At 37.8% G+C, this 14,681-nt stretch overlaps 1 protein-coding gene and 1 non-coding gene across 3 annotated transcripts in view; both read right to left on the bottom strand.

The window, feature by feature from the left end:
- The window catches only part of Golm2 (golgi membrane protein 2), a 108,559-nt gene that overhangs the window by 74,129 nt on the left and 19,749 nt on the right, over positions 1-14,681 (bottom strand). The gene's annotated exons all lie outside the window — the stretch shown is intronic.
- Positions 784-914, bottom strand: LOC113186210 (small nucleolar RNA SNORA38). Its single transcript, XR_003301245.1, has one exon. It is a non-coding gene; the product is annotated as a small nucleolar RNA SNORA38 (small nucleolar RNA).

Below are 14,681 nucleotides of genomic sequence, written 5' to 3'. Positions count from 1 at the left end.
TCACAACAATCATTTACATATTGTCTGTGGCTACTTCCCAGACATACTAGCAGGGACAGATTATATGGCCTGCAAAGCCTAAAGTATTTAATATCCATATTTTTATAGAAGAAGTCTGCCAACCCATGGTCTAAACTAATAAGAACAGAGAGATAAATAAATGAGAAATATTAATGTGGAAGAATGAATCCTCCTGCTGATTGATTAGATCAGAAAACTAAGAGATTCAACAAAAGAAATGTCGAGGATTATGTTAAGATTTCTAACCAGGTGTGGTGGCATAGGTCTGAAATCCCAACTACTCAGGAGGCTAATAAAGAAGGATTGCAAGTTAGAGGCCACCCTGGGGAATTTAGGGAAACCATGTCTCAAAATGAAAAATAAAAATTACTGGGGATAGAGCTCAGTATTAGAAAGAAAAAAAACAGAAGGATGTGATGAGTAAGAATAAAATTCTCTGTAAAACAGAAAAAGAGAAAGACACTTGTGGGTGAATTGGGGAAATTATTTTTTCAGATCTGGACCGATTGACTTTGAGGCATTTCTGACATACCCAAGAAGAGATCTTCAGTACACAGTTGGGCATATGGGTCGGGAACTTGGGGATGATTACAGAGAAATGAGCATGCAAAAGGTATTCAAAGCCATTGGAATAAGATCACTAAGAGAAAACTTCACAGGCAGCAGAAAAAACTAACAACAACAATTATTTGATCAATTATCAAGAACTGCTATCTACTAACTCTCAGTTAGCCTATGTTTACATTCTTTTTTTTTCCCCCTCTATGTGGAATGATTGCTTGGAGTCCTGGAGGAGCAAGATGGCCCCACACTTCTCCAAATCCACATTTCTCCAAATCCACATTTCTTTTCCTCCAAAGACTGGGAACCAAAGACACGCCTTTGTAGGAGGGTAAATATTTACATACTTTACTGATCTCTTTGTTCTCATGATTCAATTTCCTTTTGTATTTGTTGCCCCTCCAAAGAACATAACATGTAGTCTTGTTTTCAAAAAGTGTATATTACTTGTTTTTTAACACATTTTTATGATACTATGTCGGCTTCTCAGTAATCTCTATTTTAAACCTGTTTCTGAAATTGCTAGAGGGATGCTATTCTTGAATGCACCAGATTGGACAAGGGAAGATGGGGGAAGAGAGAGGAGAGGAGAATAGGGATGACATAGAATGAACTGGACATAACTTTCTATGTTGATATGAATACATGACCAGTGTAATTCCACATTATGTGCAACCACAAAAATGGAACCTTATACTCCATATACGTATATCAAAATACATTCTACTGTCATGCATAATTAAAAAGAACAAATAAAAAATTATTAAAATAGAAGTCATGAATGACATCGGCGTCCGTGGACTATCTCCTTTCTGTACTTATATACTTAAATAAAATTTTTAAAAGGAGGATAAAGTCAATCTACAGATTACAAAAAAAGTAGAGGATTATATGGGGAATACTGCTTTATTCTTATCATTTCAATTTTCTCTTCAAAATTCTTTATTAAGAATGAAGATGTTGGGCTGGGGCTGGGGCTCAATGGCAGAGCGCTTGCCTAGCATGCGTGAGGCACTGGGTTCATCCTCAGCACCAGATAAAAATAAACAAATAAAATAAAGAAGAATGGAGATGCTGATCTCAATATATTTAAGTTCTCACATTTCTAAAAACAACCCTGGAACAATGTATTTTGCATATTAAAGAGAAAATCACAGCTTGTCTTAATGAAAGCCTTTTCTTAATCTAAGCATAATAAATTTATTTCCCACCACATTCCTTTGCCATATACTGTTATTTTTTTCACTTAGCTTCTTCACATCTCATTTATGGCAAATTGTTCCCTTGGCATCTCATCTTCTCTACTATTCCCATCAATCTTTCCTACAAGATTTTTACAAAAAATCTTATATTCAGTGTTTAATATTAATAGCAGGTACCAGTTCTCAGATTTCTCCCACTTCCTATTAATGCCAGTTTCATTCTGCTTATCAACTCACTTCTAAAGAGATGCTAAGAATGTGCTTAATGATTAATACAGACTCCAGTGGCTGTGGCCATTAAACCCAGAAGTTCCTTTCCCTCTTCAGCAATTTTTTTGTTTTGCTCACTTACAGAACCTAGGTGTCTATTGTTGCATTATTTGCTCATCTTTTTGACACAATATTACAGCCACCTGATCACCCATTTCTTCACCTAAAATCCCCACCCCTCAAATTCTTCTCATGTCAAAACAAGTTAAAAAAAATTCCTCAAACATTCAATATTAACTTAAGGAAACTAAATGTGTTTTCACCTACCAAATCTCCTTGCAAAAATCTAAGAAGTGGAAATCCATGACTTATATTTTGGCTTTAAGCTTATGTTTGCTTGAGCCTGGTTATAAAGACTTCTCCTATTTGCTTTCTGATTTTTAATATTTGTTCCAATTTCTTCAACTCTTTTTCCTTTTATGCTTTTCATTAATCATATCTGCATTCAGATAGGACTGTTTAGCTCTTTAATTCCTTTAGCTTTAACCATTCTCAGAGCCTTTACTTCCTTTGATACCTCCACCATCCCATCACCTCTAAAAAAAAAAAAAAGCTTCTCTTCTAGTTATTCCTCCTATTACTTTTAGTTTCCTCGTATCCCAAAAGTAATTTGCTTATCTTCTAAATGAGTCTGCCAAAACTTCCCAGCTCTTGAAAAATTAATTTTAGTTCTTACTATTACCTAATGGAAAAATAAATTATTTTCACTTTGCCACACATACTCTTCTGTTGAATTGACAAAACTATAGGAATACTTTTCTTCTTTTCCTAAATATATTCCAGACAGGTGATAGCACATAAACTCTAAAAAGTATAATTTAATTCATCATTTATAAAAGGATGCTCATTATCTGGATTCATTGGGGGTATTTTTAAATTATTACTTTAAGACCTTTTATTCACTTATAACATCCAAGATATTCTACTTATAATAGGCAAGAAAGATACCAAATAATTTTTTTCTTTCAAATTTACTTGCCAATGAGAGACAGATGTGGATAATGGGTGATTTGGCTAGATGGACAAATAGACCTTCACAAACATAGTCCATCTGTTGAGAGCCACAGCCAAAGGGGCTCCAGCAAACTTTCAGACTGCCAGCTGATGATTGGCTCACAGCGGCCCCAGCAACATCTAGCTGATTGGCTCCTCTGCGGTGATGCTCATTGGGCTGTTTCCCTGCCCTTTCAGACCACGGAGCTGCTCATTGGGGGACTTTTTTGGCTCCGCCCACGTGACCCAGCCAATCGGCCTCAAGAGCAAGAGGATTGTGGGAGGTGGAGAGGCTTGTGGGAAGCCGGTGGTGGCAGTTGGGCTCTGAGGGTTTTTCCTGAGGAGCTGTTTTGTTTGGCGTGTGTGGTTCTAAAAATAAAGTTACTTTTTTTTTTTTTTTTGACAAGTGGCTCCTGATTGTGCCCAGCCAGACTGCGGCATTTGGTGGCTCGCAAGGGGAGCGACTGAGGGTAAGTGATAAGGTAAACTGCTCACCCCTGAGGGCAGGGTGAGACAATGGGTAGCCATTTTAAGAATCCTCTTTTGTTTTGCTTCACTTTTGTTTTAAGTTGCCTGTCCCTGGAGATGAGTGAGACGAAAGAAAAACCGCTCACATCTGAGGAAAAACTATTTACATCTGAGGAACAGATAGGGAGAAAGGACTGGATGCACATATCAGGAGGATAGAAAGGCTATAATGATTTTGTGTTGTTCCATTTTTATTTCATTCTGTCTCGGTTTTGTTTGGTGTTATCTTGTTGGGTTGTATTATAGTAGAAATATGGGATCAGAAATTAGTAAAAACAAACCGAAAGAGTGTTAAGTAAATTGTTAGAGGAAGGAGGCATCCCAGTAAAATCAAGAGCAGTCAGGGCATACGTTGATACAATACAAAAATGTAGCCCATGGCTTTTTGAGGAGGAGTTGTTGAATATATCACAATGGAACCATCATGGTGAAGATTTAAAAAGAATAGAAAAGAACAGCCCAGGGACTCTGCCAGTTGGCACATTGCCATTGTGGACGTTCGTATCTGGTTTGCTTAGTCCAAAGCCTTCAGTTCAGACAAAGATAGAGGAACAAAGCTTAGAGCAGAAAAAGCCATCAGGGGGAAAGTTACAAAAGGAGACTGCTACTAACAACTTTCTATCACCAGAGGGCGTAAATGTCCAACCAACAGCGCCACCTCTACAGGAGACTGTTACTAACACCTTTCTATCACCAGAGGACGTAAATGTCCAACTAACAAGGCCACCTCCATATGCTGGGAGGCCCCCAACCCCCACAGTTGATAGTTCGGATCCTGAGACAGGATCTCAAGTATTAACATGCCCTGTATTTGAGGTAGGAGGGCAGCGAATTCACCATGCTTTAAATTTCAAAATAGTGAAGCAGCTAAAAGAGGCTGTAACAACCTATGGTCCTCAAGCACCCTTCACTGTAAGCTTGGTCGAATCCATTAACAACTTGAACATGACGCCAGCAGATTGGGCTAATATGTGTAAAGCTGTGCTAAATGGAGGTCAATACCTGTTATGGAAGGTTGCCAATGAGGAATTTTGCAAGGAGACGGCTAGGCGAAATGCAGCAGCTGGTTATCCTCAGAGAAATCTAGAAATGTTGTTAGGAAAGGGACCTTATGAGGATCAGCAGCAACAAATTGCATATGATCCTGGCGTATACGCACAAAGTGCTGTAGAGGCGGTTAGGGCATGGAAGACTTTACAAGGACATGGAGGTTTACAAGGTCAATTATCTAAGGTAATACAAGGAGCTAATGAACCTTACGCTGAATTTGTAGATAGGCTTATTCAAACAGCTACCAGAGTTTGTGGGAATACAGAACAAGCAATGCCATTAATACTGGCTTATGACCAAGCGAATCGTTGGTGCAGAGATATCATTAGACCATGGAAACATGAAGATTTAAACACATATATTAAATTATGTAGAGACATTAATGAACAAGAGCAAGTCGTGGCAGCTGCAGTAAAACAGGCATTAGATGTCAGAGACATTAATGAACAAGGGCAAATCGTGGCAGCTGCAGTAAAACAGGCTTTAGATGCCAGGCCAAGAACATGCTACAATTGTGAACAAACAGGACATTTTAAAAGGAATTGCCCCATAGGAGGAGGGTTTAACAAAACTAGGTATCAAAGGAGTAGAATACCAGGTATTTGCCCAAGATGCCGTAGAGGGAGACATTGGGCTAATGAATGCTGTTCTCAAACCACCATAGAGGGTACTCCATTATCAAAAAACGAACAAGGACCAGGTGTTTATCCACGATATTGTGGAGAAAGGCATCAGGCTCCGTTGCCAAAAAATGGACAGGGGGGCCCAATGCTCCAGGGCCCAAAACCACAAATATACGGAGCACTGGAGGAACCCAGCAACCCCATCAGGGTAGTGCCCAGGACACATTGTCCATCAGATCCCTCATCAGACAAACCAGAGGGAGCACAGGGTTGGACATCTGCGCCTCCGCCAGATCAGTACTAACTCCAGAGATGGGAGTTCAAATCATTCCCACAGGGTAAAAGGATCTCTTCCCAAAGGAACAGTAGGCTTATTATTGGGATGCAGCTCTTCTACTCTAAAAGGACTTATGATAAGTCCTGGGGTAATTGATCCCGATTATGAAGGTGAAATAAAAATTATAGCCAGTTCTCCAAAGGGTATATATCAGTAATTTCACCAGGAGATAAAATAGCACAGTTACTAATAATACCCAGCCTACATGATAAATTTTCTAGTCGTACTGTAGAAAGAGGTTCCAAGGGATTAGGCTCCACAGGTGTAGATTGGGCTATGCTTTCTTTAAATTTATATTCTCGCCCCATGCTAAAACTAAATATTCAAGGACATGAATTTAATGGGCTACTGGATACAGGTGTAGACCTTAGCATCATCTCTCGTCAAGAATGGCCAAAACATTGGCCATTACAACAAGCCACTCAAACGCTTCAAAGCCTAGGAGTGGCGACTAATCCCCATAGAAGTGCAATGGTATTAGATTGGAAGGATCCTGAAGGATGTGAAGGAATTGTACAGCCATATGTATTGGATCATCTTCCCATAAATTTATGGGGACGAGATGTCCTAGATCAATTAGGTTTGACATTAACAAATAACATCAACCAAAATGCACCCACTATTATGACTAGACAAGGTTTTAGGAAAGAAAAAAGATTAGAAAAACAAGAACAAGGTATAGCAGCACCAATACAAATAGATCAAGGAACAGACAAACATGGGTTGGATTTTCAGAAAGGGCCACTGAGACAATAAAAATTACTTGGAAATCAGAAAGACCAGTATGGGTTCCTCAGTGGCCCCTGACTAAAGAAAAGATACAAGCAGCCCATGACCTGGTCAAACAACAATTAGCGGAAGGACATATACAACCTTCTGTATCTCCCCATAATACTCCCAATTTTGTCATCAAAAAGAAATCTGGTATATGGAGATTATTGCAAGATTTAAGAGCCATTAATAATGAGATGGTTATTATGGGACCTGCTCAATCGGGGATTCCTCAACTGTCTGCTTTGCCAAAAACTTGGTATGTTTTAGTTATAGATACTAAAGATTGTTTTTTTTTCAATTCCAATTCATCCTGAGGATAGTCCATGTTTTGCATTTACTATCCCTGCACTGAATCATGAAGGTCCTGATCAGAGATATGAGTGGAAAGTACTCCCTCAAAGGATGGCTAACAGCCCAACTATGTGTCAAATTTATGTTAACAAAGTAATCCAGCCACTTAGAAATCAAAATCCTGAACTACAAATATTTCACTATATGGATGATGTATTATTAGCACACAAAACTAAAAACACATTGCTAGAATGTTATACCACACTTACAAACTTATTAAAAAATTATAATCTAGAGATAGCAATAGATAAAGTACAATTAAATTTTCCAATTAATTATTTAGGAGTTCTATTATCCTCAACCATGGTCCGTCCACCAAAAATTCAAATACGAGTAGATCAACTCAAATCACTTAACAACTTTCAAAAGTTATTAGGAGACATAAATTGGATAAGGCCGTATCTAGGTATACCAACAGGAGAGTTGGGACCTTTATTTGATATCCTAAAAGGTCCATCAGATCCAAATTCACCCCGAATGTTAACGCCTGAAGCAAGAAAGGCATTAAAAATCATTGAAACATATATGGAATTGATATAAGTTTGCCTTTATTATTTATTGTATTACCAACAAAAAATATTCCTACAGGAGTATTTTGGCAAGAAGGTCCATTATTATGGATACATTTATCTTATTCTCCTAACACTATTCTTACTACGTATCCTGAGGCTGTAGGACAATTAATACTCAAAGGAATAAAAGCAGCAAAGGGAGTGTTTGGAATTTCTCACAATAAAATTATTACTCCATATACTATGAATCAAATTGATGAGTTAGCTAATGAGTTAAATACTTGGGCAATAATCATGTGCAAATCTAATGTCTTTTTATTGTCTTTTTGGGATAACCATTTACCATCTAATCCTTTATTGTCTTTTTGGTCATTGCATCCTGTAATTTTTCCAAAAATGACAAGAAAAACACCTATTATGAATGCTCCAAATATATTCACTGATGGGTCAAATAATGGTACAGCAGCAATAGTTACACCTGATCAAACTTTTACATTTTTAGTACCCAAACAATCAGCTCAAAAGGTAGAGCTTAATGCAGTATTACAAGCTTTTGTGATGTTTAAAGATTCTGTATTTAATTTATTTTCCGATAGTCAGTATATAGCTAATGCTATAGTATCCCTTGAAGATGCTGGTAGGATTTCCCCTTCCTCTACTGTTTTGTCTTTGTTTTCCACTATACAAAGTCTAATCTAGGACAGAAAAGAGAGGGGGAGATGTTGAGAGCCACAGCCGAAGGGGCCCCAGCAAACTTTCAGACTACCAGCTGATGATTGGCTCACAGCGGCCCTAGCAACATCTAGCTGATTGGCTCCTCTGCGGTGATGCTCATTGGGCTGTTTCCCCGCTCTTTCAGACTGCCAGCTGATGATTGGCTCACAGCGGCCCTAGCAACATCTAGCTGATTGGCTCCTCTGCGGTGATGCTCATAGGGCTGTATCCCTGCCCTTTCAGACCACATTGGGGGACTTTTTTGGCTCCACCCACGTGACCCAGCCAATCGGCCTCAAGAGCAGGAGGATTGTGGGAGATGGAGAGGCTTGTGGTTTTGGGAGAGAGGCTTGTGGGAAGCCGGTGGTGGCAGTTGGGCTCTGAGGGTTTTTCCTGAGGAGCTGTTTTGTTTGGCGTGTGTGGTTCTAAAAATGAAGTTAGTTTCTTTTGACAAGTGGCTCCTGATTGTGCCCAGCCAAACTTCGGCAATCCCTTGCCTAATTTTCATCTATGGCCAGACAGACTGCAATCCAAATTTCAATATGCCTGTAGTTGCAGCCACTCTGAAGACTAAAGGAGGAGGACCACTTTAGCCCAGGAGTTCAAAGATAACCAGGGAAACATAGTGAGACCCTCTTAGGGAAAAATCTTTTCCAATGCTCAAAACACCTTGCTACACCCAAGTCTATTACAAAAAGCCACATAATTCGTTCCTTTTTATGTAAATGTAAATAATATTTATTATTTTTTTCATTTTTTAGTTTTATTGTTTTCATTTTTTTAAATACATGACAGCAGAATGCATCACAATTCTTATCACACATATAGAGTATAATTTTTCATATCTTTGAATATAGAGTATATTCATGCCAATTCATGCCTGTATACATGTACTTTTTTTTGCATTACAATTCTTATTTCACATATATACCACAATTTTTCATATCTCTGTTTATATATAAAGTATGTTAACACCCATACATGTACTTTGGATAATGATGTCCATCATATTCCATAGTCCTTGCTAATCTCCTGCCCCCTCCCTTGCCCTCCCAGCCCTTTTCCCAATCTAGAATTCATCTAATCCTCCCATGCTCCCCCTCCCTACCCCGCTATGAGTCAGCCTCCTTATATCAGAGAAAACATTCGGCATTTGTTTTTTGGGGATTGGCTAACTTCACTCAGCATTTCTTCTCCAACGCCATCCATTTACCTGCAAATGCCATGATTTTTATTCTCTTTTAATGCTGAGTAAAATTCCATTTTACTGAATTAAAATTCCATTTTAATTCTGAGTAAAATTGCCACATTTCTTTTATCCATTCATTCACTGAAGGGCATCTAGGTTGGCTCCACAGTTTAGCTATTGTGAATTGTGCTGCTATAAACATTGATATGGTTCTGTCCCTGTATTATGCTTTTTTATAAGTCTTTTGGGTACAGTCCCAGGAGAGGGATAGCTGAGTCAAATGGTCAAATGGTGGTTCCATTCCCAGATTTCCAAGGAATCTCCATACTGCTTTCCATATTGGCTGTACCAATTTGCAGTCCCACCAGTAATATATAAGTGTACCTTTTCCCCACATCCTCTCCAACACTTATTGTTGTTTTTCTTCATAATAGCTGCCATTCTGACTGTAGTGAGATGGTATCTTAGAGTAGTTTTGATTTGCATTTCTCTGATTGCTAGAGATGATGAGCATTTTTTCATATATTTGTTGATTGATTGTATATCCTCTTCTGAGAAGTGTCTGTTCAGTTCCTTGCCCCATTTATTGATTGGGTTATTTGTTTTTTCGGTGTTTAGTTGTTTGAGTTCTTTATATACTCTAGAGATTAGTGCTCTGATGTGTGAGGATTAAAAATTTGCTCTCAGGATGTGGGTTCTCTGTTCTCCTCACAGATTGTTTCCTTTGCTGAGAAGAAACTTTTTAGTTTGATTCCATCCCATTTATTGATTCTTGGTTTTAATTCTTGTACTATAGGAGTCTTATTAAGGAAGTAGGGGCCTAATCTGATATGATGGTGATTTGGGTCTACTTTTCCTCTATTAGTTGCAGGGTCTCTGGTTCAATTCCTAGGTCCCTGATCCACTTTGAGTTGAGTGTAAAACCAGATTTTAAAAAAAAAAATTTTTTTTCTTACTTGTAGATGGACTCAATACCTTTATTTATTTATTTATTTTTATGTGGTGCTGAGGGTCAAACCCAGGGTCTCACACATGCTAGGCAAGTGCTGTGTAATTGAGCTGCAGCCTCAGCCCCTCAACCAGATTTATACAAAAAACATTGTTAACTGGGGAAAATATGTGGGGACATCTGTGGTGCCACTGGTATAGGAGTCACGGTTAAGCAGGAACTTTGGGAGATTTTTTTTCCCCTCTATGTTGGCCATGGTTTGAGGATCCTGTTTGTTATTGTTTTTTTTTTTTTTTTTTTGTTTATATCTGTTTCTGGTCCTTTAAGACATAGGCAATAGTGTGTTGATCCTATAGATTGTTTCTTGGGAAAGATCTTGGCTGAATGGGCTACCTATAGATATAAACGTGTCTAAAGAAAAGATGATGTTTTACTATAATAATCTGGTCTCTGAATGGTTTCCTGAATTATTGTACAATCTTGCAGTTGTGAGTTGATCTGTCACAGATAAAATAAGTATTCTGTTTGTACAGGCATGTATGCCATTATATAATAAGGAGACTTAACAATCAAAAACTAAGTTGGATGCAAAAGGTGCTGCCTCTAATGTGTGAGCATAGCAGACACCAAAGGAGGATTGAAAAAAAGATTTTTTTTTTTTTTCTCTTTCAACCCAGTGCTGACAGTCTCAGTACCATTTTTCAGCCTAGCCCCAGGCAACTGCAATTCAACCCACTAGGGTCAGGGGCACCAGTTTTGGGATAAAGGAAAAATAAATAAATAGATAGATAGATAGATGAATAGATAGATAGATAGATAGATAAAACAAACTCAAAAGCTCCTGGTCTATAGAGAAATGGGCAAAAAGACCTGGCCTCTACTCTGCTTTTTAGCCACTCTTAGCCCATGAGAATAAAACTGGAGTTTGAGAACAGGGCTCAGTTTGCTGCTTCTGCTGATATATAACATACATGTGGGTTCTACACCGATTTTCTTTCTACGTTCTCATGAGTTCAAAGAATGAAATCCATGGATGATGGTAGAGGATAAAAATTTTAAAAATTAAAATTAGTTTTGAGTGAGAATTAAAAAATGAAACTCCCCTTCATGAGAGGAGCAAACTTGTGGAAAACTTTTCCATTTGAGTGTACTAGTCTGGGGACTTAAGGCTTCTGGATAAAGGCACTGATCAGAGTCCATGCTGAATAGACATTAAAAGCATTGGAACTAATTGTTGAAATCTAAGCTGTATGAATGCTGGGAAGCTACAAAAGAGACTTGGCCTATGACTTTCTATTTTGCTGTATGCTTTTAGTCCTCAAATCTGATTTTTTTTTGCAACCTCCATTTGGGTTCACCCCAATTTCTATTTTCTCTGGCACTTGGGGGATAAAGGAGTGGACTGGAATGCATAACTTCACAAGGTTGCCTTTACATTTAGGAAAAAAAAAAAACTTATCTGGTGCCATTACACTCATTGTCTGAGAATAAACTAGCCTATCTTTTACCTCTGAGCCACAACCACAGCCCGAACTAGCCTATCTTAATGAGGGGTAAAAATATTAAAATAGCTTCTAGTTACAGGGAAAGGGGCAATGGGTTCCAGTACTATAAAGTAAAATCATAACCTGGGGAAAAAAATAGTCTCCCCTTTTTAAGATCTGACAGGATGCCCTATTTGGCCAGAGTGCAGCCCTCCCTGTTGCCCAAAAAGCTAAAACACAAGGGCCTCCCCAGCTCCATGAATTCAAGCACCTATGTCTTGCCCCTGCTGATTTCTGTAGAGAGGTCCCTAAAAATCTTTGTATGGTCAATGTGACCTTCATTGGACAGAATGTCCTAGATACATACATATATAGAGAAAGAGAGAGAATCTCTAAGTACAATTGACAGTGGGGAACTCAAAGTTGACGGCATTATGATGATGATAAGAGAGACTGGTCAAACAACTATAATCTGCGATCCAACCTCTTGAGCACAAACTGGAAGGAAAAAGATTTAAGGCACAGGGGTTTTTTTGTTTGTTTTATTGTTGTTGTTGTTGTTTAAATATGCCAGACTGTCTGATCCCTCTCCTGGGATAAAATGAAAATTAAGTGTACAGATAACATGCTTACCCAAAAAATAACAACTTCATTTGCAAGTGTCTACCAGGAAAAGAAAACAGAACCTGCTCTGCTGGAGATCTCCTAGAAGTGAATAAGGCCTTTTAGGCCAGAGGGACCCTGAAAAAAGTGATCAATGTTTTCTTAACCAAGATTTTATTTGAGGAGGAAATAACTTGCCCCTGAGGAGGAGGAGATAACCACTTAAGGAGAGATACCTTACTGGGGATTCTGAGGATTCATTCTCTTCTAGACTGTTAAAAATGTGAATTGAGTCAGTTTTCCAGGTATCCTACTCTGCCTATCCAGCCTGTTTTTAAAAAAAAAAAAAAAAAATTGTGCAAGGCTTGAGCTACAAAATATTAAAGTGTAATGTCCAGGGGCTGGGGTTGTGGCTCAGTGGTAGAGTGCTCGACTAGCATGCATGAGGCACTGGATTCAATCCTCAGAACCACATACATGTAAAATAAAGATATTGTGTCCACCTAAAACTAAGAAATAAAATAAATATTAAAAAAGTGTGATGTCCATTACTTTTAGGACTTTTCTTTGTTTGAGAAACAGATAACTTACAAGTTTGGCCAGGCTTGATTTTTTTCACGAAAAACCTAAAAATATGTGACTAGAAATATGTATATATCTAAAACTAAATGTTTGTTTGAGCCTTACTAAATGTTCTATAAAAGTTTATAAAATGAAAGTTCACGTAAGTTTAACCAGTAAGTGTTACCTTTTATATATTGCATCTGGCATAAAAGGGCAACACTGCCATTTGAGAAACTGATATTAAATCTGTCTGCTTTAACTAAGTCTAGTTCTGATCATTAACACTGTTCCCTAAATTTATAAGAGACTTAAGGCTATTCTTTGATCTTTGCTAGTACTGCTAAACTCTGCAAACCTGTAATAATCTATGAATTCTGACTTTTAAACCTAGTTAATATAAGGACATCTGTGTAATGGTGATGCTAACTATTAGTTCTTTGTATATTAAGTATACTCATGTTCTTCTAATATTCAAGTTTTAAAATATAAAGCTTGGAAAAACACTTTACCAAGCTATGTTCTCCAAACTAAAGTTGTCTGAAATGGTAATTTTAAACTTACATAAAAAATTTAATTGGAGATTTCTTTATGTCATTTAATGTTCTATAAAAGGATGTTATCAATAAGATGTATGTAAAAAAAATTTTAAATATTTATTTTTTAGTTGTAGTTGGACACAATACCTTTTTTTAAATTTAAATATTTATTTTTTAGGTGTAGATGGACACAACACAATGCCTTTATTTTTATGTGGTGCTGAGGATCGAACCCGGGTCCCACCAGTGCTAGGCGAGTGCTCTACTGCTGAGCCACAATCCCAACCCCACAATACCTTTATTTTATTCATTTATTTTCATGTGGTGCTGAGGATGGAACTCAGGGCCTCACATGTCCTAGGCAAGTTCTCTACCACTGAGCCACAACCCCAGCCCAAAATGTGTGTAAAATTTTATGTTACTTTTACACTGGGTAAATGTATTTTTTTAAAAAAGATAATGAGTGCCTGATCTGGTTAAAGGTGGATATTGTAAAACATGAAAACATTTTTACCACTTTTCCACAAAAAAGGGTTAAAAGCTCTCTAAGCTTTTCTTTGAGTAATGTTTCAGATGTAATGATGTATTATGTTATTTGTGAATAACATTACCTGAGATAAGGCTCTGCCTCCCAGCTTGGTCTATGTTAGAATGGCTCCAAAAGAGGCTAGACTTCAGCTCATGTAAAGTTGTGTTATTTGTTGTAAAAATTACTATAATCTCAAACAGGGGATATAAAATATAACTAAGTAAAGTTTCAAAAATTTAAAAGTTATTTTTCTTGGTTCATAGCTATTACACAAACCGAATGTTTTTTCTCTGTTAATTTCATTTTGTATTTTCCTTGTAAACTTCATTAAGTGTTGCCTGTTTGTGTTTTGCAGAGGTACTGCTTCTAAAAGAAAAATTAAAAAAAACAACTCGGGTTAACTTGGGAGAATAAGCCGTCACCTACAGCACAAATAGTATATAATGCTAACTTGTAGTACTAATACTAACCCAATTAAGTGAAAGGGGTAACTGTAAAATTACAGATATTAAAGCTATAACCTGTTACTCCCTCTCTAAGACTGGTGAAACTGGCTTGCTGGGTATTTAAAACCAAAAATTTGGAGACCAAAGTCAAGGAAATAAAAGGGCAAAGGAAAAAGCAGCCAATATTTGGCCCTTGCCCTCTAAAGTCAGCCAACACCGAGAAAATGATGGGACCCCTCTAAGGGCTCTGAAACTCCAGTGAGTCACCTGATCTGCCAAAGAGGGAGATCGAGAGGGCCATAGACAACAGAAAGCCAACCATATTCTGTAAAGAGGAGGGTCAGTGGAAGATAAAATGCCTGAAGCATCCAAGAGAAACTACATATGTGGTCATCAAGACCCTGACCTGACCCATCCTGGCACTTGGCACCACTGATAGAGGAAA

Source organism: Urocitellus parryii, chromosome 6, assembly GCF_045843805.1.
Source record: "Urocitellus parryii isolate mUroPar1 chromosome 6, mUroPar1.hap1, whole genome shotgun sequence".
Classification (NCBI taxonomy): Eukaryota; Metazoa; Chordata; class Mammalia; order Rodentia; family Sciuridae; genus Urocitellus; species Urocitellus parryii.
This window is presented reverse-complemented; position numbering and strand designations above follow the sequence as displayed.